This window comes from Apteryx rowi, unplaced genomic scaffold, assembly GCF_003343035.1.
Source record: "Apteryx rowi isolate R43461 unplaced genomic scaffold, aptRow1 scaffold_640, whole genome shotgun sequence".
Lineage (NCBI taxonomy): Eukaryota > Metazoa > Chordata > Aves > Apterygiformes > Apterygidae > Apteryx > Apteryx rowi.
In genome coordinates, this window is record NW_020450917.1 from 126,659 (window position 1) to 152,891 (window position 26,233).

The following is a 26,233-nucleotide window of genomic DNA, read 5'->3' on the forward strand; positions in this document are numbered from 1 at the left end:
TAACACAAGGCTAAATCCTGGAGGTTAATTTGAATTCCACTGTGCATCTGGGCAGGTATTGTGTGTTCATGAATGTGTTGTGCGCATTTGGTAAGATGTGTTGTACAATGCAAAAAAAAATTAGTCTTCTACTCCAAAGAGCCTTTTTCCCCTCTCACCTTATCCATTCTGCCTTGTGCAACAGTTGCTTAAGCCTAATTCCCTTTTGTATGATATTGATTAACAGCCACGCTGAGTCTAAGACTGTCTGAAGGACTAAAGAGTATTTAATTATTCAACTAGAATAAAGTAGAAGACAGTGTAGCAGCAGCTGTAAAATAAGCAGCTGAAATTAGGCATTTTAACTCCAAAATGCAAGAATTGTTCAGTAATAATGCAGCAATTCTGTCCCCTTGTTTAAAGGAGTTTTATGGAAGTCTAAGGACTAAATATTTGGAGAATATGACTGAGTAATGGGCTTGTCCTCAAGATCACCGCATACTTTGGGTATGTTCTCAGGCACGAAGCCAAGTGATTACCATCACACATCTCAGCAGAGATGCAGTGTGCCTGAAGTCAGATTTTCAAAAAGGAAGAAAGGCGCAAAAGCATTTCTATGGTTAATTTTCAGGTAGGTCCATCACTTCTACAGATTATGCTTTTGCCCACATACATGAAGATTTGGACATTTGGTTAATAAACATTTGTGAAAATCTCCAGTCCTCATGCATAGCTTTTACGTGCAGATTTATTGTAGAAATATTCACATTTGTATGGTTTTTGATTTGGGCCCTACTTGCAGGTTCGGAAGAAGGAACTGAATGCTCTTTAATACTTTGAACATCGAATAAATCATGAAGGAGGACAGGGTTACGTTCATCCAAATAGCATTTAGATAGCTAAAATCACAGCCAGATATTTTGCCCCACAAGATTCCCAAGATACCTGTTACAGTTCTGCAGAAGATGGATTTTTTTTCCAAGGTCATAAATGGCAAATACTCAGCGTTAATGTTGCGCCAGCATGGGACCCTGGTGTGTATGTACTGGTGTGTTTTGATACTGGCACCATGAGGAGGTCCCAGAGCTGCAGACTGTTGGGGGCTGGGAGAGCACTGCTGTGGCCTGGCTTTGTTCATGTGCTCTTTGTTAGGCTCCCGCTTTTGGCTATGGTCAAAGAAGAGATACTGGCTAAAGCAGATGTTTGACTTGATGTAATAAATCTGTTTTTGTGGTCTTTTAGTTTTAAACTTAAATATTGTTTATTATACAGAATTGAGTTTTATGGAAAATGTTTACATTACAACATTCAAAATCTTGAAAAGAATAACTATTACAAAAATTGGAGTATGAGTACACTTTTTTACTATAAGACTGTAAATTGCATTCTATCTTGACTAAGCAGTAAGAAGCTTCTTCTTTAGAATACRATTTGTGAAATCAGAGAATAAAAATGATGTTTGGTACTTTGAGTATTTTTCTGCTAGCATGTTTTGGTTCAGCATTAGGAGAAGAGGCAGCCCATACTAGAGCTGTAATATTTCTGTCCTCAACATCCAAGAGCTTGGATGTGATGCCATTCGTTTCCTAAGGAAAACAGAAAACACCAGTCCGCTGATGTTTATCTAGCTGAAGGGTCTGGGGGTTGTTTTGTTTAGTTTACATGTGCTCATACTCAGTCTCAAGCAATGGATGGATTTTCTTTTTCCTTTCCTTGTTTTGGGGTGGGGTGAGATGGTTGGAGAAAGGACAGGAAGAGAAACCAGTAACTAGTTCTTAGTTTTTGAATTTTTTTTTTTAAGTTAGATCTTTTTTTAAAAAAAAAAAAGGCACCTCTTCCTGTTTTATGCAGCCTTTATAGTATCTATGAAATCCTAATGTTCATATGCTTGGGGTGGGAGGGAGAGTTCAGGAAAAAAATAGAAAAAACACTTTGTGGGTTTCCCATGAAAACCTGTCGAAAATGCCGTGCTACCTGTTGAAGTAAAACTAGACCATAGCAGTTTCTGTTCTTTGAATTATTAAGCCAAGTGGGCTCGCTCCTGCTGTGGTATGTGGTGTAGCTTTTCCAAGTAAAGATTATCTCATAAGAGGCGGAGATACATTTTAGTCAGCCCTTTTTACAGATTAAGACTCAGCAGAATGAAGAGGACAGAATGAATAGATACTGCTCTTTCTCATAAAATAGTTTGCTGCCTAGTCTCTCCACCTAATGAGTAGATCTTTACATCCTTTATTCTCAGTCAGATTAATTTTTCTGTTAAGGGTTTAGCTGAGGTTTTAGGAATCTGTATGGAAGGCAGCTTTCTGTGCCAGGGTTAAACAAGCCATAATACTCCACTGGAGATTTTGTACTACCTGTGAAAGCTAATGCCCATACAAATTTGAGATAAATATGTAAAACTTGCTGTATTATACACACTTTTTCATCTTGTATATATGATCTTTTCCTACATCAGAGAAATCCAAATCTGTTTTATATATATATGTGAAATTAAATGCAAAGCTCGCCACACATTATTTTGTGCAAGTCCACACAGGTTGGATCACTCAGAGCAGTGGATGTTCCTGTAAACGTTAATCATGAGATTGCCTTACCTGTCCCACGTTTCCATGCGAATGCAGGAAACGGTGATTTGTTCTTTACGTGGGGAGGCTCTGCAGTCAGATTAGGCAGGAGAGTTGCAGAGCATAGCAGGAGAGTGAGTTTATGGAAAATGTCAAATGTTAGGATGCTGAATGCAAATTAAAGCCAGCTTGTCACACTGCTTATTTAAGAGGTGAACTTTACTGTGACTGGAGAATAGGTCATGAACCTAAATAATGTCATTGTTTTACTCATTAAACCTGCAGCAGTGAAAGAAACACAATGTCCCACAGTGTCTGTGCTCATTCTTTTCAGAATAAGATGAGTTACTGCTGTTAGGAAAAAAATAAATCATTTTAAATTAATTCTTTGCTGCTTCCACAAGTAGGCGTTAATTAATTGTTACGTGATCAGGATTGCAAAAATGGGATAGATCCAGTTAATAGTGCAGGTCAGTCACTAAATCTCTGGAGTGACTGATATCTGCCCTGCCCTATACTGTCCTATCCTTTAATACTTATCTATATGTATGCACACATTTTTTTAAACTGATACTGGACCTCCAGTCTGTGGGTAGTTATGTCATTTCACAAGCAATGTCTGATCCTAGAACAATGTATTATAAACCTCCATATTTAATTTGTATTATAAACCACTGTCAGAGTTACAGTTAAAAAAAGTTTTTCAACAATGTCATTATTATGTCAGTAATGCTCACTAAATGCATAGAACTGCTTTCTTCTGTATATGAATTCCATATTGTGATAGAAGTAAGTCTCTCAAAGCTGTGCGTTTCAGTTCGATTATTATTGCATTTATTGAATGGTTAAAGTTACTCAGCCTTTGGCCTTGAGCCTTTGTGGCATGTGTCAGGTGGTAAGTAAATTGCCTACAAGTGCACTGCTTGTCATGTCTTACTGCTTAATTTATTATTTGGAATAAGCACAGCCTCATAATAGGCAGGCACATCATGCAGCAAATAAGCATTAGACAGGGACAAAATATTAGCCTTGTAAAGCCATTCCTGAAGTTGAGTCACTTATCTTTCATAGAAAGTAATAAATACCAAAATTAATGGCATGCTTCTGCTTTGAAGAATTTTGCAGAATGTTTGCATATCTCAGCAGACTGCTAATGAATTACCCCTTTACTAGCCCCATGATGGGTGTCTGTTGCCATCTGATGATAATATTTGGTCTCCATTTTCCTGGGAAGAAAGAAGTGAAGTGCAGTGGTGGAGAGATGTCTGCATCAGAAAAATCACCAATGAATTAGAATATATTCATCACCTTTAATGGTAATGACAGTCTAGAGTGCATTTTTAGAGTCATAGAGTCAATACAATACAATTTTTATGATGGTTTATTTTTAACGTGATATTTCTGAAAAGTCATGCCAGTGCCTCTTTTGGAACCAAGGTATTTTTTCCATCTAAAAACACACTTCAGTTATGTAATTTTGAATAGCTGAGCATCTGAAGGAAAGAATAAAGGAGTAACAAGATCATTTAACCTTTGCAGAACAAGTTTTGTTTTTCCAGAGCTTATATTACAATGTACACACATAGAAATCACTCAGAGATCAACCATGGTTTATGTAGTTAAAAAATCATAATAGTATACCTTTACACGTTGCTGCTCTTGTATTGTTTTGTATTAGATTACAATATATCTTACTGTTCTTTGGAATGTGACTCTAGGTTGGAGAATGAACTATCATTTCTGATGGCACAAAATTACTTACTACCCACATGGTGGTCAGATCTTTCATGAGATAGTATGCTATTATATCTTGCTACATTCAATAAAACTGAAACATATTTGTAAGTCTGCATCTCTGGTATTTGCTGTGGATGACTGATTCAATCTTACTAAAGTAGTCGGTTTGGTTTCTCTGTATTTTATTTATTAATACTTCATGGCCAGAATGGCAGAACATAGTGCTTGGTGCCCCAGCCTGGACTATTAAATAACACAGTATTGAGAACCTTGGGACCTAGCAGAGAATCTGTTTAGATGTAATGATGGAATGGAACACACCACTACTTACATAGCACACTTTTTGGTAGTCCTTGTTTCATAGCATGAAATCCTAGATGAGTTTTTGTCTTCTAAAATGTAGATCAGAAGGGCCTGAGCCCAAAAGAGTATATGGAATAATTTCCAGCCTTAGAATGTGGCAAATATAATAGTATACTTTATTTCCTCCATTTGCAACGTTTCTTCACAAGGCCATTCTTCTTTTCTTTTGCACAGAGAACATATTCATGTTAGCCTGTTCAACAATAAATGAAAAGAATTGGTCCCTTGCGGTCCTTTTTGCTTGGGATTTGCAGTGCGTTTTAAGGAAAGTGATTCTATGCATGTGGCTTTCGTATGTAGTATTTTCCCATATTGTGGCCTTTAGCAACCACAGATAAATTTATTCATACCACTTAAAAAATATGGGAAGCCATACAGAATATTAATAAAGTGAATCATGAATTTTTAAGCTTTAAGGGGAGGCTCTAAAAAGAAATTGATTAATGACTGTGTTATACTGTGAACAGTATAAGATAGTGGATTAGTATCAATGCTGGAAAGCAATAGTCTCCTTAAGTCTGTTCTGGCTCAGTAACAGGTTTGCTGTATGTTAATCACTTTAGGATTTCTCAGGCTTATACTCATCTTGTCCCTAACTTGGTGCATGTGCATGCACATACACACTCTGCACATATGTACACATGAAACCCTAACCTGGATTTGATAAGAGCTTTTATTAGTTCACTTATCTATGGCAAGAAGATGATACCTGCTTTAACTACACAGTGAGGAAAAAAGATGTTGAGACGTTTCTCCAGACCTTCCCACAGTTTCTTTTTTCTGCACCGAGGGAGAAGATAGTTTCCCACAGTTTGATATGAAAGGGCTGTGGAGAGATTTAGTGTATTACTGTGCAAAGAACCATGGTTTCTGCTTATCAGAAATCCAGGTGCTGCAGCCAGGTGGGCCCAGGCCAGTATGGCTTTGCAGCACAGCTTCTGACAGTCAAGCTACTCCATCAGCCAAGGAAATCCTGAATCTTCCTGGTATGCAAAACTCGTAATTTATTCATTTTGATATGTTTTCTTTCTTTTTTCATACTATTTCTCTGTGAAAAAATATGATGTAGGGAAAATGGCAACATAGGAATTAGTAATTCTTTATGTAAAATAGAGTGGAATCAGCAGTATACAGAAGCAGAAGCCTTATTAGAACTACAGTAGAAAAAGACACATTGCCTGTGAGCATAGTGTTTAGGTCTCGAAAACAAGTTAACATAATGTGTGGCATTAAACATTTTTAAAGAAATAAAGGATATGTATAATATAAATGTTGTAGCATCTTAGTCAAAATTAAATTTTGCAGAGTATAATAAGGGAGGACTGTGAAGTCTGAGAGATTGTTTCCATTTGCTGTTATGTTCAGTTTTCATGCACCGAATTTTTTACGGTGAATGAAAAATATGAGTTCTCTAGAATAATCCGTCTTTTCATTTTATTTTGCTGCCATGTCTAAGCGATGAATCTGATAATTCCTTAAGTGGGAAATTTGCCAGCTGAGAGAAACCTAGAGGGCAACAAATGGGCAGTGATGACAGAATGTCTTGAATGCTGAGAATGTTGTTTTGATTCCAGACTGTTTAAAAATATATTTGTCTAGTGGAAGGTAATGTTGTACAGACAGAGAGATAACACAAGAGATTTCCTAGGTATTATGCACACGCGTGCACGCACACACACACACGCACACGTACACCCCAGTATTTGTATTTTTTTCTGTAAGCTTAGGCCAAATAAATTAAACTGCTAAATCGTTCATTACAAAAAAAATAAATAAAGACAGGACACAAAGCAGTGAAATCAAAGCAATTCTGCCTTAAGGCTGCAGAGTTTTCCTTATCTTATCCTGCTGTGTCTAGGTATTGCAAAACATATGGCTCACCTTTAGGGGGAGTCTCCAAACGGTGGGAGATGTTACATGCCGTATGTGCTGCAATACCTGGAGGTGCAATAACAAGGTGAACTGAGGACACCAAGATGACTGTATTTCAAACTCATTGCTGGTTTACTGAGGGTTTTTTGTTTTTATATAGGTACAATATCGATGTGCTTTGACTTCTATAAAAGTTTAAACCCTGGTACTGGTAGGGAGGTAATTGTTTTGAGGAATCTTGGAAGCATGTATCAGGGAATCGGGGACGCTGAGTTTTAGCCACCAGGGGGGAGGAAGAAAAGAAACCTAAGGAGGAGGGCAGCACACTCTGTGTTTCCCACACGCTTGTCTGGCTGCAGCCGAATTGGCTGAGCAGGCTACTGTGACACCCCCACAGTTCCTTACTGCACCCCTGAGATTTAATCAGTCACGTAGGCACTCCCTGACCCGATTTGTTTGCTATAATCTCGGTTAGTTTAAACCCTTTTTAACACCACCTCTCCGAACTCTTCTAATCAGAACCGTTCTGACATAAGCAGTTACTCCACAGATACTGAGGGGCAGCGATGTTTGGCAGCAGCGCGAGGGAAGAGCAATTACGATAAGCAAGGGAATAAGTTGACACCAGTGAAGCTGCAGTCAGAACAAGAAGCATGGCTGCAGCCTGAAACTACAAACTACAGAGGATAAAACAGAGAATTTGGCTGCTAGGCTTATTGCTACCCTGATAATAAAATTTAACTTTTAATGCCTGTCCTCCAAAATTTGTAAGCAGAGTCTCTCAGCCTCTTGGGCCATGTTTCATGTCACTCAGTTAAGAATTGTTCACATAGCTCAGCAGAATGGAGAAGTCAAAGACTTGGTCTTCTCTGATGCCTTGTAAGTTGAGAAGTAAACCTGTACTAAAAGAGAATTTTCCTAAATAATTTTGAAGGCTAGAGCAAAAAATGACTGTAACACCTTGCACCTCCCTAAAACACTTAATTGCAAAGCAAAACAAAATCTGTAAACTGAGATGCAAACAGGCTCTTAATGATCCTTTTTGGTTGCTGATATCATTGGTGTGATTCTTTTTTTACGCCAGTGAATGTTTTGCTATCAGGTCCTTCTGTTAATGTAATACAAGGAAACTACTCATTTATAATGAAGACTGAATATTCATACAATGCAGCTTTAGGCATCAGCATCCATATACATATACTTAAATTGGAATCTAAGTTAAGTGGTGTGAATATCCCTGACGTGTTCCATCATGAAATAGAAAGGTTCTGTTTAATTTAATACAGCACAGTAAAAATAGGTATCTTTCTGTGTAAACAGTTGCTCTCCCTTTTCATAGTTTTCTCAATTTGTAAAAAGAGAGTTTAGTTCCTAAGTTTAAAAGACTGATGCAGCTGCTTCCATTTTGTTTTGAAGTCAACAATAATCACACTTCTCAGATCCTGGGAAAAATAACATTTTAGTACTAACTAAAAGTAACATCCAATACTGACTGCTCAAAATTAGTCTGGAAAATTTAGTGCCATAAAATTTACATGAAGGTGCAGTGTTAGGTTAGTACAGTACATGTAGGTAAGAATTTAAGTAGTCTGCATTGTAATTCAGATTATCATCCTGATCTATATGACTTTCAAACATACTTCGATTTCTTACTTTCACATTGGAAAAACAGACATAATACTTACTGAACAGAGCTAGAAGAATTTATTATATAAATTTGGTGTACAATTATGTATTAAATACTGTAAGGCATTTCTAGGTGCTGGGACTAATAACAAGCATATTACTCTTTCCATTCTTAAGCTCCTTTGTCCTAGCAATCTTTAAAGAAATGCTTTTTAGAGTAGCAGAATGAGGACCTTGAGCTCTCATGCTGGAGCAGCAGGGCCAATGAAGCTTTGGGAAAAAGGAGAACAATTTAACTTTGTAGTTTCCCGCATTCCAGTAAGTGTTTCTCCTTCCCCAACATGTTTAACTAATCAGTTGAATTTTCAAGCTTTGGGTTGTGTGTGTATGTGTGTTTTTTAATTAATTTCTGATACTTATATTAAGATTTTTCATTTTGACTCTAGAGCATACTTTACAAACTTAACTATGTCTGAACATAGCATGAGACATTATAAAATATGTATTGGTTAAATTATTTAGATAACCAGTTACTAATATTAGGATCCTGGCTAGTCTTTATGTGCATCCTTTCACTAAAGTACAGATTGGAGAATCATTAAAAATAGATGAGCTTTATTAGCTAAAATATCTATTATTTTCTCTCTTGTCTCTTTTTCTATCTCTTAAAATATATGGAAAAACTAAACAAAACAAAGATGGTTAGGTCATACTGTTTATGGTATCAGAATACCATAAACATTACGTATATTAAGAGATGATACTTTAGTCAAATTCATTAAAAGGATTTATCTCAATCTCACTATGCAAATAAACTTATCTCATATATACTAGTCAAGAGAGGTGAATTTGGTTTCAATGTAGAGGTATACATCCCTGTTTACTCCTGTTAGGTGTATCTAGTAACAAGATTATGAGACAGCTAATATCGATCATCAGGTTAATCAGATTAACAAATCAACTGGACTGAAACCTAAAGAAGTTTTTTACTGTACCATGCAGATGCTAATTTTGAAAATATTCTGTTTTTTTCTGGAATTTCACTGGTACTGCAGATTCTTACAATATTTTATCCAATAGTTCAAATACAGGGAAATAATTAGGTTACTAGCCAACTCGAAGGACTGGGTTCTTTGGACCGAGAAGCTGCCAGACCAGTTCTCTTTACCACAAAGTTTGTGTGATGTATGGGTTTTTTTTGTTTTTTTTTTTGTCTGCGTATTTCAAAATGCCCAGGTTTTTTCACAGCCATATTTACTGCAGATAAACTCATGCTCCTGCTCTTTACTTAATTTAGTGTACTACTTTAGCCAGTATTCTCAGGTGAATTTTTGATATCTACACAATACAACCTGTTAGTGTACACCATGCATTTTAATTGGGGGAAAGGTTATAAATCACACAGTTTGAGAGTTTGTGAGAGTCATCTAATTTAATATAAATAATTCTTACTACTGTAGCTCTGGAAATAATTTAAGTAAAGTGAAAAGGTAAAATTGAAAGCTTATTTGTTATAACAAAAAGTTCCTGTGTCTTCAGTCACAAGTCTTCAGCTTTGTTATAGTTGCTTAACCAGCATAAAGTCTGTATGATCAGAAAGAGCATCTCCTATTTGATACTTTCAAGATCTGTCTGAATTCAATATGAAAGTTTGTGCTATTACTTTTCTTATTAAGCTCATTTTTTTAATGTAAGCAGTACAACAGGCATATATGTTTTTAATACACAGAGATTAATACTGTAAGATTGCAGGATAATTTAGGCAGGAGGGGACCTCAGGAGGTTTCTAGTCCACTCTGCTGCCCACAGCGGGGCCAGCTCGGGGGTCTGACCCGGCTGCTCAGGGCTGTGTCCAGTGGGGTCTTGTAAACCTCCAGGGACAGAGACGGCACAAAAATCTTCTTGCATGAGTAGTCAGCATCTTCTAATGCTGAAGATAGTTACTGAAAATAAAAGTCAAGTTTTCAAATAGATATTACAAAGAAGGGTTCTGTTTGCAGATCAGTGTATTAGGTTGTTTCTGACATGCTTTTCAGAACAGCCATTTATTGGCACTTAAAAATACTGTCTACGTTTTTGTGGTCTGTAACTTTTTACTGTGTCCCTCCAAGTGTCCACTAACTACTGTATATTTGAAGTATGACTCCAGCTGTAAGTTTTATTCTTAAATGATTCCTTTTGTCTTCTCAAACTTTTATTTTCTGCTTCTAAAAAAAAGGAAAAAAAATTAGTGCAAGTTTTTAACTATAAAGCTGCTGTATATTTGCCCCTGGCTTAAAATAAAAGGAGGAGCCTGTTTATGTAGTAATTTTGGAAATACTTTAAAGAGATTATATTTACCTCAAGAAATAAAGATTCATTTCAATTCAGAAGTAGCACCCAGGAAATTCAACTTCATTGACAATACAGCAAGCTGCTTCTTAAAGCACCTAAATGAAGGCAGTGACCCATTCCCTGCCTGGCAAATACAGTGTCGCCCTTATGTAAGTTGATGACCAGGATCTATTTTAATAAAAATGACTAAAAGAAGATTTCTCAACACTTTATACGTCAAAATGTTTTATAGATTACATCTGTTGTTTAGTCTGTTTAATGCCACTGACTTTTTAAGGAGTCTTTGAAGACACGTGTGTGAAATAATGTTTCATGTGAACATATGACTGACAAGTATTGGGGTTGGTATAGTTTGGGGCAGACCTTGCTCAGGTCTGCTCTTTTGTAGAGGTAGAAAATATACTGGAGAGAGGGAATGAAACTCAGAAGAAAGGGGTTGGCTTCAAATGATAGGGAAGTTGGCTGGCTAATGCAAAAGTCACTGTCTCTGGAATTAGTTTTCCAGTTTCAAGCCGGAGGGAAGGAGTGGGAGGAGAGCGCACGTGAAATTGAAATTTCTGCTGCTAGGTTCACACAAAGAAATCTCCGACCCTCCAACAGCTTAGTATTTAATAACCTGCTAGGTATTTTACCAGACAGCGTAAACACCTGTGATTGTATTTTCGAAAATGAAGTCTGGTAACATCCCAATAGCTGCTATTCATTAGCCACCTTCTCAGATTGCTGGTCAGCCTGTGATTCTGGGAAACACTGGCTTTCTCTCGTCTTTCTGATTCTTGATTTACAGCTAAACCAGTTTGGTTTTGATCCCTGAATAACTGTATTTCAATCACGAGTTCCATTGTTAAATAGTTAAGTAGCCACTCTTTGGAACTGAATTCATACTGATGTCCGTCTCTCCAGGTAAAAAGATGAGACCGTCTGTAGATGGATAGAACAAGACAGAACGGGAAGATGTATAAACCTGAACTTTTTACCATGTTTCAGTGTGTTGCTTCAGAGTGAAGTGGTAGTTTTTTGCGTGTTCTTAGCTGGTTAACATTTCCTGAGGAATTCAGCTGATGGTGACCTGGATTATGTAAAATTTCTTTCTAGTTTTTTGTTTGCTTATCCTAGTGCTTAGCTCTGAACTTCGAAGTCATATTCTCCCTTAGTGAGTGGAACAAAATCCAGAACACAGTCAGGCTTCTTTCTCTCTCTCCCTATCGTACTGGAAATCTTCTTTTATAAACTTTTTCTTTTAAAAAGCTTTTCCTTCTGCAAATAAGAGAAAAAATAGAGCATGGGTTAACTTTAACTTGTGCTGTTATTTTTAAGAGAATTCATGAGTGGTAACCGTCAGCTTTACAACAAGCAGATTGCTTAAGCTCCTGTAGAAACAGTACAATAAGTTATTTCTTATTGTATTGCAACATCAACATTTGTTATGTCCCTGGTGAGAACATCCAGGGGAAGTAACCAAATAAAACAGGGTTGATACTGTAGCTGGTTCCTGATGATTCCAAGCCAGAATATGGATTAATTGAAGTGTAATAGGCCTAAGAGGAGGGCACCTGTTCAAACCCCCTTTTCTATATCTCCTTACCAGCCATTACCAATTTTATCCCATATTATTTCCTGTCCTGCACCTTGGTATAAAAGAAGCTTAAGCGTACAACATCCTAGAGAACTTTTTTTTCATTATTTAAAAGAATAATGACATTTCATGAGAATTTAGCATTTTTACAATGCCTTCATTTCAATAGTGGGACACATTTAGGAAGACACCTGCAGTCGCAATGACTTTAGCCCCTGCAGAGGTCTGCTTGTTGGAATCTGTCTGAAAAGAAAAGCCACAGGGAGAAAATTAAAGAATAGTTTACATTACACCATTGGAAAACTCTGCCCAAGAAATAAAATTTTAAACATTTATTTGTACCTTCACAAGAGTTCTTCAGCAGCTTGTAAAATGCATAGTACTGTGGCAGTGTGCTGTTCAACTCATATGCATTTGCATATATACAGCCCAAGCCTTTTTTTTTTTTATTTCTTTTGTCACCTATCATTCATAAGGATACACAGGAAATTAATAATGTGCAGAAATTTCTGCTTGAGAGCTAAGTCAGACCATCTGCAGGAGGGATATCCCTAAAACTATCCATTGGTCCAAACTTTCCAAAATTTTTGATTGTCTGGAAAACTTCCAATAGTTCTTCCAGTGTTTGCACATTTCCTTGTTATTTTTGGCATCATACAGTTCCCTAGTATGTACATCTGATATGCATTTTCTGCCTGCTAGTTCCAGCATTGCACTTAGTGGGCCAATCAAACAAATAACATTGTTCAGTACTGTGAAGAGATGAGTGTGTTGCTTGTTTGTTCTTCTCCCTGCTCTAAATAATGTAGATTTTCTTTTGCAAAAATACATTGGATAAGTAAGGAGCCCAAATTTTGACTTGCGAAATATTAGTAGAATGGGTCCATAGTAGCAGGATTCAGTCATCTGTCAGCCTGATAAATGGATTAGTGTAAGAGGTGTTCCAATGGGGAAATGCAGCCCATAGGGCTCCCAGCTAATTATATTTAAGTTGTTTAGTACTGCTGGGAAGCAGCATCCAGGCAATTACTGAAAGCTTTGATGCAGTGTGCACCATTAGAGTGTGTGTTCAGAAACTCATTACCCTTTCGGGCTTGTGTTGGATGGATTCTAGGAAGCTGACATGAAACAGAGAGCAGGAATCAATACCTAAAAAGACATTTTAGTTAGCTTCTGATCCATTTCCTGATTCAGCAGTTTCCAGCCTGTAATGTTTGGTACAGTTGCTGCAATATAAGGGGAAAATGCAACTTGTATGTGTTAGTTATCATATATCTGCATCTGGTTGCAGTGGTGCGTATGCAGCTTGCCACCGGGCCGAAGCTCTAAAGGCCCTTTGGGGATGAGCCGCCGCCAGATCCCCGCGTGGTGGGAGCAGGCAAGGTGTGCGTGCCTTCTCTGCTTTTGATGAATTGATTGCAGTCATTTCTCTCCAAGCCTGACCTTGCAATGATTATTTATGCCTCTGCAACATCAAGATTATGTTACTGCAGTGTTCATCATGTCCCACCTTCAAAATCTTTCGGAAACTCCAGCTAGTCGAAAGTGAAGCTGATGATACTGGCAACACATATTAAACCCTGTTTAAGAAAATTGTACTAGCTCCGGCTTGGCTGCCAGCTGCAGTTCACGTTCCTGTTGCAGCTCTATGAAACTGCACACATTCTGTGTTGGGCGTATGTGGGAAACAGCAACTCCCTTCATGTACCGCTCTTCAGTTGGGTACATCTAAGGGGTGTGTGCTAAAAGTAATGTGGTATTTGCACAACCAGAGGCCAAAGACTCAAAGCTCGTTTCTTAGGTTAGAGTGACACTACTCAGGGGCAAAAGTTGCATGAATTAAACTATTTTTTTTAAAACATCTATACTTTTAAATCAGTTAATGGTGATTGTTAGGGCAATGTGGAGGGGACCACGTTTCTTCTTCCCTACTATTTCTTCTTCTATACTTTTGCCTGAGGTAGGGCTAAATAGACAAAATAGAGGATTACAGTTCAATGCTTCTGAAGAGGATAATTCTTTCTCACCTACTTGAAGTATCACAGATTTAATAATTAGATGCTTTACCTTTTTTTTTCTCCATCGCAACAATCCTAGACATGCTGTGCTTTTTATCTCATATTTCATGAAGTTAAGCAGAAATCTCATGAGTTACTATCAAGAGACAAGTTGTTGGGTTTTTTTTAGTCTGGACTTGTTAATCAGAAAAATACCATTTGGTTTGCCTGCAGGTTAGTAAAATAATTTTTGTGCTAATTGATATCTGTATATGTCTCTGATTTAAAAAAAAAAAAAAAACAGAAAATTACGGAATGCTGTTTTACACTGCAACACCCATGAATCCATGTACTGTGAAAAATATTCTTACTATACTAAGCATTTTCAGTTTTGGTGCCTGCCTTGGTTACTGTCAGACAGCTGGCTTACCACAAATTCATTATTATTGCTGAAAGTACTGGCCTTTCAGATAATGGTAGATAACTCATGTATCTCCAGTCTCTGAAACCACTATGCATGATGTATAGAACATCTACTGCATTGAGCTATGCAGCTGAAGCAGAAGACGACTAAAGCTGTTTAAGCATCTGTGCAGGCAAAGTGTTGACTGTAGTAAGTAATTTTGAGTGCTGACTGTGTGTAACTGGCTCTCAGTCTGGCTCCAAGGTTGATTCTACTGAGTTACTGCTTTGGAGTTTGGGATGTTAATACTCATTTAGCTGTTTGAGAGTCCTGTATAAAAGGGGTGGCAGAATAGCTTTGCTTTGTTCAAAATTCCTGTGCTTCTGAAATTCTTAATTTCATGATGTCCAGTAACTTTGAGAGAGTTAAGATGAAATGTGAAAAGAATTTTTGCTTATAATGTAGGTTGCAAGCGTAAGTTTTCTGTTCACTAGAGACACGTGCTTCAAAATGTCAGCCCAAGTCTTACACCTTTTGCAAGCAAAGAAGAACAGGGTGCTGCAAGATCCGGGTTGTTTTGTTGAAAGTAAAACCTAACTCTGTCAGGTTTACCTGAAAGAGTGAAATATTCTGGGGAGAGTCTTTCAAGTCGAAAACATGTATTTTAAGATTTTCTTGGAGGACAGGGGATATTTCTGAGGTTTTGTTGTTGCTTTGTCTCTGATTTTACCATGGGAAACCTTTTTGCACTAGTACTATAATGAATATTTATTTCAAATTTGACTCTGTGATTTCTGACTGACTCATGACTATTTCACTTTGCTTCCTTCATCGAAGCTGAGCATTCATCAGTGCTAGATTTAAAACAGAAAGCATTTCTAAATTCCTTTAAAAGAGTATGCTGTGGAGGGATAGATTGATAAGTATCACATAAGTACCTAGAGAGGAAAAATTTTATCATAGCAAGCCATTAAATAGTATTTATTTACTCTTTAATACCTTAGGGCAAATAGATTAATATGCAGGCATTGTGTGGGTGTTTTGAACAGAGATTAAAATCCCAGTGCATACCTATTCTGTTGAAACGTGCTAGAAAAACCTTGTACTTTGTGTTGAAAGTGGTGGTCCTGCTTGTGGTTCCCCTTGACTGCAGTGTTATCCATAATCCTTGTGCAGACTAATTGCTGGTCATGTCCCAGAGGTAGCCACATTTATGCTATCCCGGTGTGATTATATTTATGTATAATATTAATGCATAAAAAACACAAAAAGTCCAGTTTATCAGCAGAAGTTTTGCAAATATTGGAATGTTTTTCATACACTTTTGCTTAAATACGCAATTGCTTTGTGTATATTTTAAGCAACTTTAGAAAAAATATTTATATTTTGCAGAGGGTGGCATAATTATTGATGGCCTACTGGAATGTGCCATATATTCCTGCATTCCTGCGAGTATAATCCCCCAGGGATTGTTTGAAAATATTAAAGCTGTTTATCAATTTGAAAGAGAGCAAAATATTCATCTTGTGCATTCCATATCCTGCACTTCTTTCCTAGAGATTGATAGTGAAATCTCTCAAAAATGCTTTTGTAGTTTTGTATCTATCAAAAATGGCCTGTTTATCATTTAAGCCCTCATATGCCTTTAAAATCCAAAAAGGAGGGGGGGATAACAAATTAGTCACTCAGTTAATGTTTTTGATTATGGAACAGTGTTAGAGAATTGTCCTGAAACACAATAATAGTGTCACTGTTTTGATTTCTTCACATCTATGTTTTCTCATAGAAATAAATGAAATAGTGTAGGTGAAATTATGCAAAAATAGAATTTAAGCATAAATCAGATTTGAAAAATATTTAAGAATCTAAATCTAAGGAATTTAGTAGGAGTTACCAAAACGTCTTCTTAAATTATGTGCCTAATTGCTCTGAGTTAAATCAAGAGTAAAGCTACTAAACTGTTTAGGTGCTTTTGTAAATCCCTGTAGGCACAGCTGATAATTTCAAATGCCTCCTATAAATCGGACCCTCAGTTTCGGTTTCCTAAACTGGTGCAGGTCCCTCCAAAAGCAAATCTGTGCATGAGGCAAAGATGCAGTAGATAAATACAGTATTTCATCTATGGCTTACTAAAGGCAGCACCAAATTCAGGCCTCCTTTAGGTGAATGTCACTTTATTGACTTTTAGGTCTAAAATAGACTGTGCCATTTGGCAGATGCTGATGTTGTATTGTGCTGTGCCCAGGAGGCTCCTCCCTGGCCAGGGCTGTAGGTACGGAGGCAAAGGCGAAGGTGGAGGTCTTGTTTCACACTTCTGACATAGGTAGGGATTTTTTATTGACTCTGTGTGTGTGTTGATGGTAGTGTTTTCTGTAGTTTTCCTTCATGGAGTAACATCCTATGGCATATCTGAGAGAGAAGGTGATTGATGGACATATTTGCACTGTTTGGCTGGCTTCCGTATTTTCAAAAGCAGTGCTACATCCAAAGTCAAACCGTGGGTACCAGATTTGCAGTTAGTGAAAACAAATGAAAAATTGTAGGTATTTTTGGTTGATATTTAAACATGGCTAATTTCTCTGGCAATTTAGCAGCCCAAGGCATAGCAACAGCACTAAAGATAGCTGAATTGACACTTCCAATATCTATCTTTAACTCTGTTAAAGAGAAGAAATTTTTAAACTTGCCAACTCTGGTGTTTTCAGAGAGCAGTTCAATGCAACGTTTCAGCCATTTCTTCTTCTTTCTTCCTTTTCTTCTCCCCCTTCCCCCTTTTCTGAGATGCCAGTGTTATTTTTGTGCCAGGAATAAGATGTAGTTGTATGCGAGACAGCTGGTGTGCAGGCAGGAAGGGTAGCAGTAGGGTGTTACTACTGTACGTATCACAGCAGCAGCTAGATTTCAGCTAAGGTAGAGAACTGATTGCCTTAACCACCCAAATACATAAGTGAGAAGCTTTTTCGGCCCAGAAAGCTTACTGCCTACAGAGACAAGGCCGGCAAGTAGTTAATAAAATGAAGAACTGTTATTCATTGCTCTACACCTGCGGAGCTGAGCACAGATTTAGAGAGCAGCGTTCGTATTGCCTACCTTGCGTCTTCTGCCTGGTGTCAGAACAAGGAGATCACCCGCTACCTCTCTCGTTTCACTGCAGCCGCTCGCTTAATGGAGGAGAGAACCGCCTGCCTAAATTAGAAGCCAGAATATTATTCACAGCAGAATTTAGTCCACCTGTCTCTGGAGGGATGTTTGCAATTCTAACTCAACATATAGCCTGAATACACGAATACTTTCTCACTCTATGTCTGTGTGTGCATTTGTGTGCATATGTATGTATATATGTGTGCGTGCGCATTTGTATATTTACGTGTATGCACATATGCGTCACAAAGTATGTGCTAGAACCAGCAACACAGCATGCACACTGCTTATCACCAACCAGTGCTTTAACTGCAAGGCTAGACAGTAGTTTCAGGTCATAAGATACTTAATTTATGACCAGAAAGGGATGATTAGATCATCTAATCTCCCCATCTCTGTATTACAGACTCTTTGCCCAGCTGTCTTTCTGTGAAACCCAATAACTTGTATTTGACTAAGGGGTAACTTCTGTTTTCACAAAAATTCATTTTCTAGGAAAGTCTCACCAAACCGTGATATCAAGCAATGGAGAATCTGTACATTCTCCTTTTGTTAATTGCTCTAATGGTTAATCACAGGTGATGAAAAATATGTGCTTAATTTCTCATTTGAATTTGGCATCAGCTTCCAAACATTGGTTTGTGTTATATATACACCCTTCTTTGCTAGATTAACGAGCCAATTGGTACTTTCCTCTCCGTGAAGATACTTATATGCCGTAATCAAGTCATCTATCTTCTTTTTTTTTTTTTTTTTTTTGGATAAACTATATGGGTTGAACTCTCCAAATGTTTCCTATTAAAGTATTTTCTTCAGCCCACTGATCACTTTTGCAGCTGTTTTCTGTGATCTCTGGGGTTTTTCTCAACTTCTTTTCTAAATTGTGGAGATTTTAATCCTACTGCAGATAGTGATAGGGTATAATATCAGTATTGCCACTGAAAGTTAAAAAATGAAAGTTCAGAAAACATTACTCTCCTTTTGTTTACTGCTCTCTGTTTCAAGCCTTATATTGCCACTTGCTGCTGTGTGAAATTGGATTTTAAGAAATCAGCTTTTCCTTGTTGAGTAAAGCCTTATGGGTAAGGCCATGTGATCAAGCTGTGTTAGCATAAAAAGTTCTTACAACCATCCAAGCCTATGCTTTTGCCCAATTCCAAGGGAAATCTATTTGACTTTTAAATATGACTGACGCTCACAGGTAATAGAACTTAAAAGCAAAAATTAATATCTCTTAATCTCTAATTTATCTCTTGTCCCTTGCTTTATTCTTGAAAATGATTGGCTTACCTGGCTCAAATTTTCACACACATGCATGCACACGCGCACACACACACACAATTTTTTGAGTAGGAGGCCAGTATAAAATTTTTACCAGAAAGTTTTCTGGCAAGGTAACAAAATCCAATCTTACCGTAGGATTTGTAACTCTTCCAGCCTCTGTTGTCAGTGCTACCAGTACTGATGCCTTCTGCTCTGCTCTATAGCAGCATGGGAAGATGAACGGCCTCTAATGAGTCCATCACTGATAAAAGCTACCAGTGTCCCGGTATATGAGATTTGTAAACAAAACAAATGAAAACGTAGCCCAACTAATTTATAAATATAATTAGGGTAGAAAGAACTAAATATGTAGCCCACCCAATATTTTAGTTTACAGTGCTACAATGTTATTCTTTTCTGATTTTTTACAGTATGTGTTAAACTCGGTGAATCCTGCAGAGCTCTTCAGTGCAGATCAGCCAATTTTTTTCCTGATATTTCTCTCTAGAGCAGCCCCAGAATGTTTTAGCTCTTGTTGCATCCCACAGTGTCAGAGTATTGAATGGAGCTAATTTTAATATAGTAATACACTTATAATTTTTCTATAAGATATGGAGAAGTTGCAACAGCAAAATACTCTAATTCTCGCTTGGATTTTCAGATTATTTATACAGAGTTTTGTTTCCTGAGTGTGTTATATTCTGCATAAACATACATGCACCACGGAAATATGGCAAGGGAAGCAATTCCAAAATAAGATGGAGAGATGGCAACAGTCATCTCAGAATGTCATCTGAGAATTGGCTAGGTGAAGTATGTAGCTACCCAGATAGATGGAGGTTCATATATTCAATAGAAAAACTCAGTAGAAAAATACTGACTTCTAGCTGACATATCAAGAATTCTTTATGATTCTTAAAAAGTCATTTCTTGTCCCTTGTATAGTCATTTACCTCTGATTAGAAAAAGTATAACACTGCCTTGTGTGAGTGGTTGTATTGGGTTAGATGCTAAATTTGTCTCACAGTGATGTAAATGAGAGCATGTAATATTGCAGATTGAGAATTAGGGCTGGATTTATGAAAGCTATCTACTGATGATGTTTTTAAATATATTATTTATTAAATTGATTATATTATAAAATGATCCTTAATGTATAGTTTTAAAAACTGTTAGACATTTGTGTGCAAGTATATAATTAATTTAAAAACTCTCCAATGAATATCTCATTCCACTTTACAACATTCAATTATTCTATTATATAGACAAATATTGAGCATAAGACTTAAGGCTTGAAATGCAGGACTAGGAAGCTGGTTAGATATATGTTGAAATATACAGAGGGAATACGAAACACAGATTTACTGATCATGCTCAGTGGCAGGCATGCCAAAGTCTGCAAATAGGTTTATTATTGCAGAGGAATGCCAGACTATCTTTCATGTGCAATTTTCATAAAGATTTTCTTCTTGACCTTCCCCCCCAAACTCCAGGAAGGTAAATTCTTTGGCCTGCTTATTTCTTTTTGCACATAAGTGGTGCTAAATCGATTTCAACTGCTTGGAAATTTTCTCAGGAAACTCTTGTGCACCCCGCTGTTCTCAGGCAGCAAACGGGCCCGACAGTACGGGATTCAGCTGCAGTTCCACAGCCCATGATCTAGACGAAGTTTTTGCTGATGTTATACTTGACCAAAGGTGCTGAAAAACGTTGAGCCAACAAGGTCTGTGTGTATTAGGATTCTTTTAGGTTGCTGAAAAAGCACACGGCTTTGCAAAGCACTTGCATGCCCTGAATCACGGAGGCTTGCTCTTTCCTCTCTAATTCTCTCTGTGATAGATTTTGTGTGCGCATGCACGTGTGTGTGTGTGTTAGTTTTTTTTCTTTGGGGTTCTGCCAAATCTCCTAACTTGGGAGACAGAAAGAGAATGCTCGGTACACTGGAGAATGCCAAAAAAAAAAATAAAAATAAAAAAAGGAGTCAAATGCTTGGGTGTTGACTAGGTCGCTGTGTCTCTCGTTGCAGCCCTCGCAGCTGGTGGATGTGGTGAGCTCCATGGTAACTCAAACCCCCAGACTCTGGACAGCAGCCTGCGAGGAGCAGCATTCAGCAGCTCGAGGGTCTCGCAACCAGGTAAGACAAAGTAATCTCCAAACATGGCCTTACCTTGGGGACACGGTTTCCTCTCCACCTGCCTTTCAGATTTTCTCCTGGTGAAGCCTCATGTCTAGCTTGAACTGAAGAAGTTAATTCTTAAACTTTATACTTGCTAATAAAACTCCTACTGGTGCTATCATTCAAGGCTACACCGGTCCAGCTTGCTCAAGTAGAGACATTCGAGGAAATGCTTAAATTCATTGAGGGGTGTTTTGTTATGCTACAGATTCAAAAGTTGCAATGTAACAAAGCAGAGAAGCACTTAATGATTCTTTAAGTGGTGATTCTTAAACTAGGTAATTGCTATGGTAGGAATTAACCCCAAAATAGATCTCACAGTGGTAAGATCTTACCACTGTCACTACATTTCTGTCAATATTGTCCTTTCATTAACCTTAGGTTTGGGCTCTCTTACCATCTTGTAATCATTTGTAGAGACTGTTTCTATGTTTATGTAATATTCATAGGTACTCTGCAGACTTTTCAAATTGTTGATGTGCTCTTTTCACACAACTGCCTTCTAAATCCCTTGCTACGCTAATTACAGCGCATGGGATATTCTGGTTAACATCTTAAGGAGACACAGAAGTCTTCCCCTATTTTGGTGAATTGTAGAGAAAAATGTAAATCAAGACCTTTCCTGTCTTGGGAAGATGCGGGGGACTATACAGCTATATTTTCTATTCCAGTATCACTCGTGCTGTGAACAGAGATAGTATCTCTGCTCCTATGCATTTATACATCTAGGGGTTGTATGAACCCTTTTTGCCCTAAACTTTCACTGGCATTTGTGCTGAGTTGTTTGTGTGCCATTATTTTTTACCCCAAAGTCCCTGGTTTCCATGCACCATTCTCTGGTTGTGACCTGCATTCTTTCTTTTTTGGTACATAAGTCTATTTGGCTATAATAAAATGTGTCTGTCCTACAAAGCAATCCATATTACTCTGAATAACCACCCTACCACCTTTATTAACCAAGGTGCTGATTTTTGTGTCATGAACAACTGCTCTCAACAATGATTTATATTTCCTTTTGTATCAGTGATGATACTCTTACATAATCTTGAGTTGGTACTGACAGATTTTACTGGGATAACATAGAGCATGCTTCTTCAATTATTATTTCCTGTTGACAGCTACTTTTTTGTATCTATCAGTTATCTCTATCTTAATTCATTTAACTTACATTTGATGATACTGATAATATAGAGAGCAAATTTCGCAATCTATGCAGTGTGGCTCTAAGCTAAATGCCCTACAAAAGTCTGTGTCTTTCATCGGGGAATAACTTCTGTTGACCAAAATGTGTAACTTTATCAGATGACTAATTCAAGCCTTTGTGTTTTATTGACCTAGTCTCCACAAAATGGTGTTGACTGGCACCAGTTTTATCCATGTCATTTCCCAGTGAATTTATCCTTTATCACTTTGGTCATTATTTTGCCTGAGATTAATAGTTGGCTTAGAGCTCTATAATTACTCAGATCATACTGCTTACCATCTTCAAATATTGGCAGAAAATGTTAGCAGTCTTACTAAATTTCTCTGGTGTTCCAAAATGTATTGAAAATTAGCATCATTGAAATGACGCACTCTCAAACACTTTTAGGATGCTAAGGCACAAATTATCTGGGTGTGCTGATTTAAAGTTGTCTTTTAACATTCATTTTGATTACTAATGGCCTCCTTATTTGTATAAATTCTTTTTTCTACTGAAAGAGAGAGAATATTTAAGTCATAATTTTTTACACAGTTCTTAACAGTTTTATAGTCTCCATATGCTGATGGGTCTGGACCATAGTTTGTTTCTTTACTTTTAAAACATAAATCAGAAGATGGAGACCTCAGCTTTCTCTTCTGTTTTCTTTAGTCCAAAATTTCCTATTTAAATTAATTTCTATCTAAGTATTCTTTATTTTTAAACACATAATATGTATTTCTATCTAATTACTGCCTTCAGCACAGAAGTAGGGTGTGCTTTTAGCCACAGGTTGCCTCTTTTTGGACTATTAATAGTGACTTTTCATCCCTGGTGGTAGTGGGATAAGGGAGGGTCCTTTCACATTTTCATCTATGTCCTTTATCCCAAATGCATACATAATTTTCCTCTGGTTCCCTCGGCCGACCAACTTCCAAGCTAGTAGTTAACTAATCTTTGCATATTGAATATGCAAGTCCAGAATGCGGTTATCCTTTTGGTATTTGAAAAATTATTCTGTGAATAAAACTTAGAAACAGCTGATGTTTTACTACTGCCTGCATGATATTTCTAGCTTACATCTCTCAGATGGAAGTACTTCGTAATTCTTTTCATGTTTTACAGACAGGTACTTAAAGGAATAGATCACCCAGTTCTCTGATACGGTTTGGTGGTTTGCTATATCTCACATTAGCAAAAGTATATCCTCCTGGGATTTGCTAGATAGTGTATTATTCATATGTATTCAAGATCTTGTGCCCCTGGCTTATCAATAATTCTGAGAGATAATGGTGTATTTAATGTAGAGTGTCATCGTCTGTTTCTTTTTGCCTTGCTGTATTTAATAACAGGTTTTCCTGAAAAGTTTTAAACGCTGATTCTAACATTGCCCCAACAGTTTTAAGCAATGGCAACTACATAAAATATCTACTTCTGTGGTCTTTATGGTCTCTCTTGCTTGTTTCCCAGGCCTCTAGTTCTTCTCTCCACATTGGTTGCCATGTGTAAGATTGAATTTGTGTTACATCTGTTTCTGTGACACCTTCCAACCAACTTTAGAACCTTTTTGACTGCCCTAGGTAGTCCTCATCCAAACAGAGTAACCACGTGTCAGTGAGATGAAGCTTATTCTGTGAATTTTGTTGCTTCTCTCCATGGATGTGAATTGCTGTTCCAAAAAACAAAACCTTTCACCTTTCATCGTATATGTAGCCAATAATTGACCATCAGTCTTTTTTTTTTTTTTTAATTTTGTGTCGCTTGTAAGATCAGGCTGACCTGAGACCTCTTTCACATCCTTCTTTCTGAAGTGTTTTACTAGCTGGAGATTATTAACTTGAATTGGTGATACGTGCTTTAGCACTTTTCCGTCTCATAGTAACACTAAGACTTTCATGTCCTAAAGCGAATGTCTCTAACTAATCTATATGAAGACGGAGTCAATAAAGGTAGAAAATGTGATGCTTCAAAGAAGTTCCAGAAAAATTTCATGCAACTTCCTGGTGTGTCAAACGTTGTAGAAACCCTTTGTCGTGTTTTGGTGGGTTAGGAGGAGCAGTCGGTGCAAATCTGCTCAGAGAATTTCATAACAATCACGTATCTGAACCAATAAGAGAAAACTCAAAATGCTACAGGCTTTTCTGCCTGAGTAAAACACGCATTTCTGATGGACTAAGGGTACAAGTGAAAAAAACTAAACAAATTATTTCCCACTCTTGCAAGAGCCACACAGCATAAGGACATGTAAAATCTGTTCACATTATGAACTTCATTCTCTATCCCTACTTTAATGAAGAAGGACTTGGCTTTTGTGAAGTTTACTGTAAGGAGATGACAAGATACAAAATGCAAAGGGTGAAAAGGATCTGTGCTTACGTTCGTCTGTGTTATCTTTCCCATTCAGGAGTCAAGTTTTGGAGTCTAAAGAGAAAAAACTTCATCAGTAGGAACTTCCTGTTACTCCTTTTAGTCTAGTACTTTCTCTTTCTCGTACAGTAAGTTTTCAAACTCCTCAGAGGCTAACTTTGATTACTAACTTTGTAAAATCTTAATGTCTTTCTCTCCTTAATATCCAAACAGCACCACACCTCCATAATGAATTGGAGGCATAGCTAAAACTACAACATCTTCTGTACAACCGAAAGGGTCAAAGTCAAATTTAGATATAGAAACAAAGTTAGTAATCATTTGCTAGTGGATCTTCCCTTGTGCCTGGAATTGGACTAAGTTATATACAGAGGCTTGTTCAGTCCTGTGTTTTATGAGTTTAGTTGCCTGAGTTAGGACCACAATTTTTGCATGTTGAGCATCAGGCCACTTTAGTACTAGGTAGACACCAAAATTATTTCCCCAGGTTAGTAGTGGCTTTTGAAAATCATGACCAAAATCTTTCAGATTCCAGAATAGTATTCTGGAATTCAGTTTCCAGAATGGTGTTTTTTCAGAAGCTTTTCAGAAGCATCCTTTTGATATGAATGAAAAGAATGTTTCATTATGGGTCAGCATTAAGATGGTTGATTTTGATGGAGCGTGCGTCTTCTAACATGACAAGAACAATGCAGTTTATACAAGGACTGTGGAAGGAACTATCATAAAACAGTTGGTTATTGATCTTTCTACGTTTCAAGTGCATGGGTTTTATAAGTATCGTAACGCATTCGTGCATACTTGTTGCTTAACAATTTTTATAATTTTTTACAAATGGTGATTTGTATTTGTTTTAATTTATTTAGAACTTTATCAATGGTATTGCACAGGCAGACAGAGAAGCTTTCTGCATGGTAAAAGCAGGTACTGTTGGCAGTAGATCCTGGCATTTCTTTTCACTGGTCAATTGGACTTACTAAAGAAAGATGAACTAGAATAATCGAACTGATTTGTAAATAATACCCTTTATAATATAATTCTTATTTTTTAGGTAATGAACCATCTATATATTGATTTTGATTTCTAAAAATTATTTTTCAAGTGTTGTCAACAAATAATCTAGAGCCTGTGGGACAACACATGAACTAGCAGTTTGACTGTTCAGCATTCATTATTCATAGTGTGTGGTTATTCGTATAAGACACATGACATTGTTTCTGTTCACTAGAAAATAGTGAACTGTTGTCATGACATTTTGAAAAATAAGCATTAAAAATAACATAAAAATAAACATGCTTTAAATTTCCATCATTTGCAACAATTTCAAGAATAAAATATGGTTATGTTTATATATTCACCGATACTTCCCTTGCTATTTGGTGAATCATACCTAACTGAACTCTGCATTTTTATTCATGAAATATTACTGAATCGGTATTTTTATCACCATTCAGCCAAGGCAGAAGAAAGTGTATCTAGCTAGAACATGAACTTGCCCATTAGGAAACAATTTTTATGCCTTTACATTGTGTTGAAGAGATGAGGAAACTACTATTCCTGTCACTGACAACTTCTGAGATACTTGTTTTGAGCCTTGGGATTATATGGCAGTGTTTTAAACTACTGCTAGTGGAACAAGACTGTTGCTTTCC

The 26,233-nt window shown here is 37.1% G+C and overlaps 1 protein-coding gene across 5 annotated transcripts in view; it reads left to right on the plus strand.

Annotated features, from left to right (window-relative positions):
- The window catches only part of TBL1X (transducin beta like 1 X-linked), a 209,692-nt gene that overhangs the window by 89,412 nt on the left and 94,047 nt on the right, over positions 1 to 26,233 (plus strand). For all 5 annotated transcript variants that reach the window (XR_003256435.1, XM_026084471.1, XM_026084470.1 and 2 more), the window contains exon 3: positions 20,885 to 20,992. The gene's annotated coding sequence lies outside the window, so the exon portion shown is untranslated. The remainder of the gene's footprint in view (positions 1 to 20,884; positions 20,993 to 26,233) is intronic.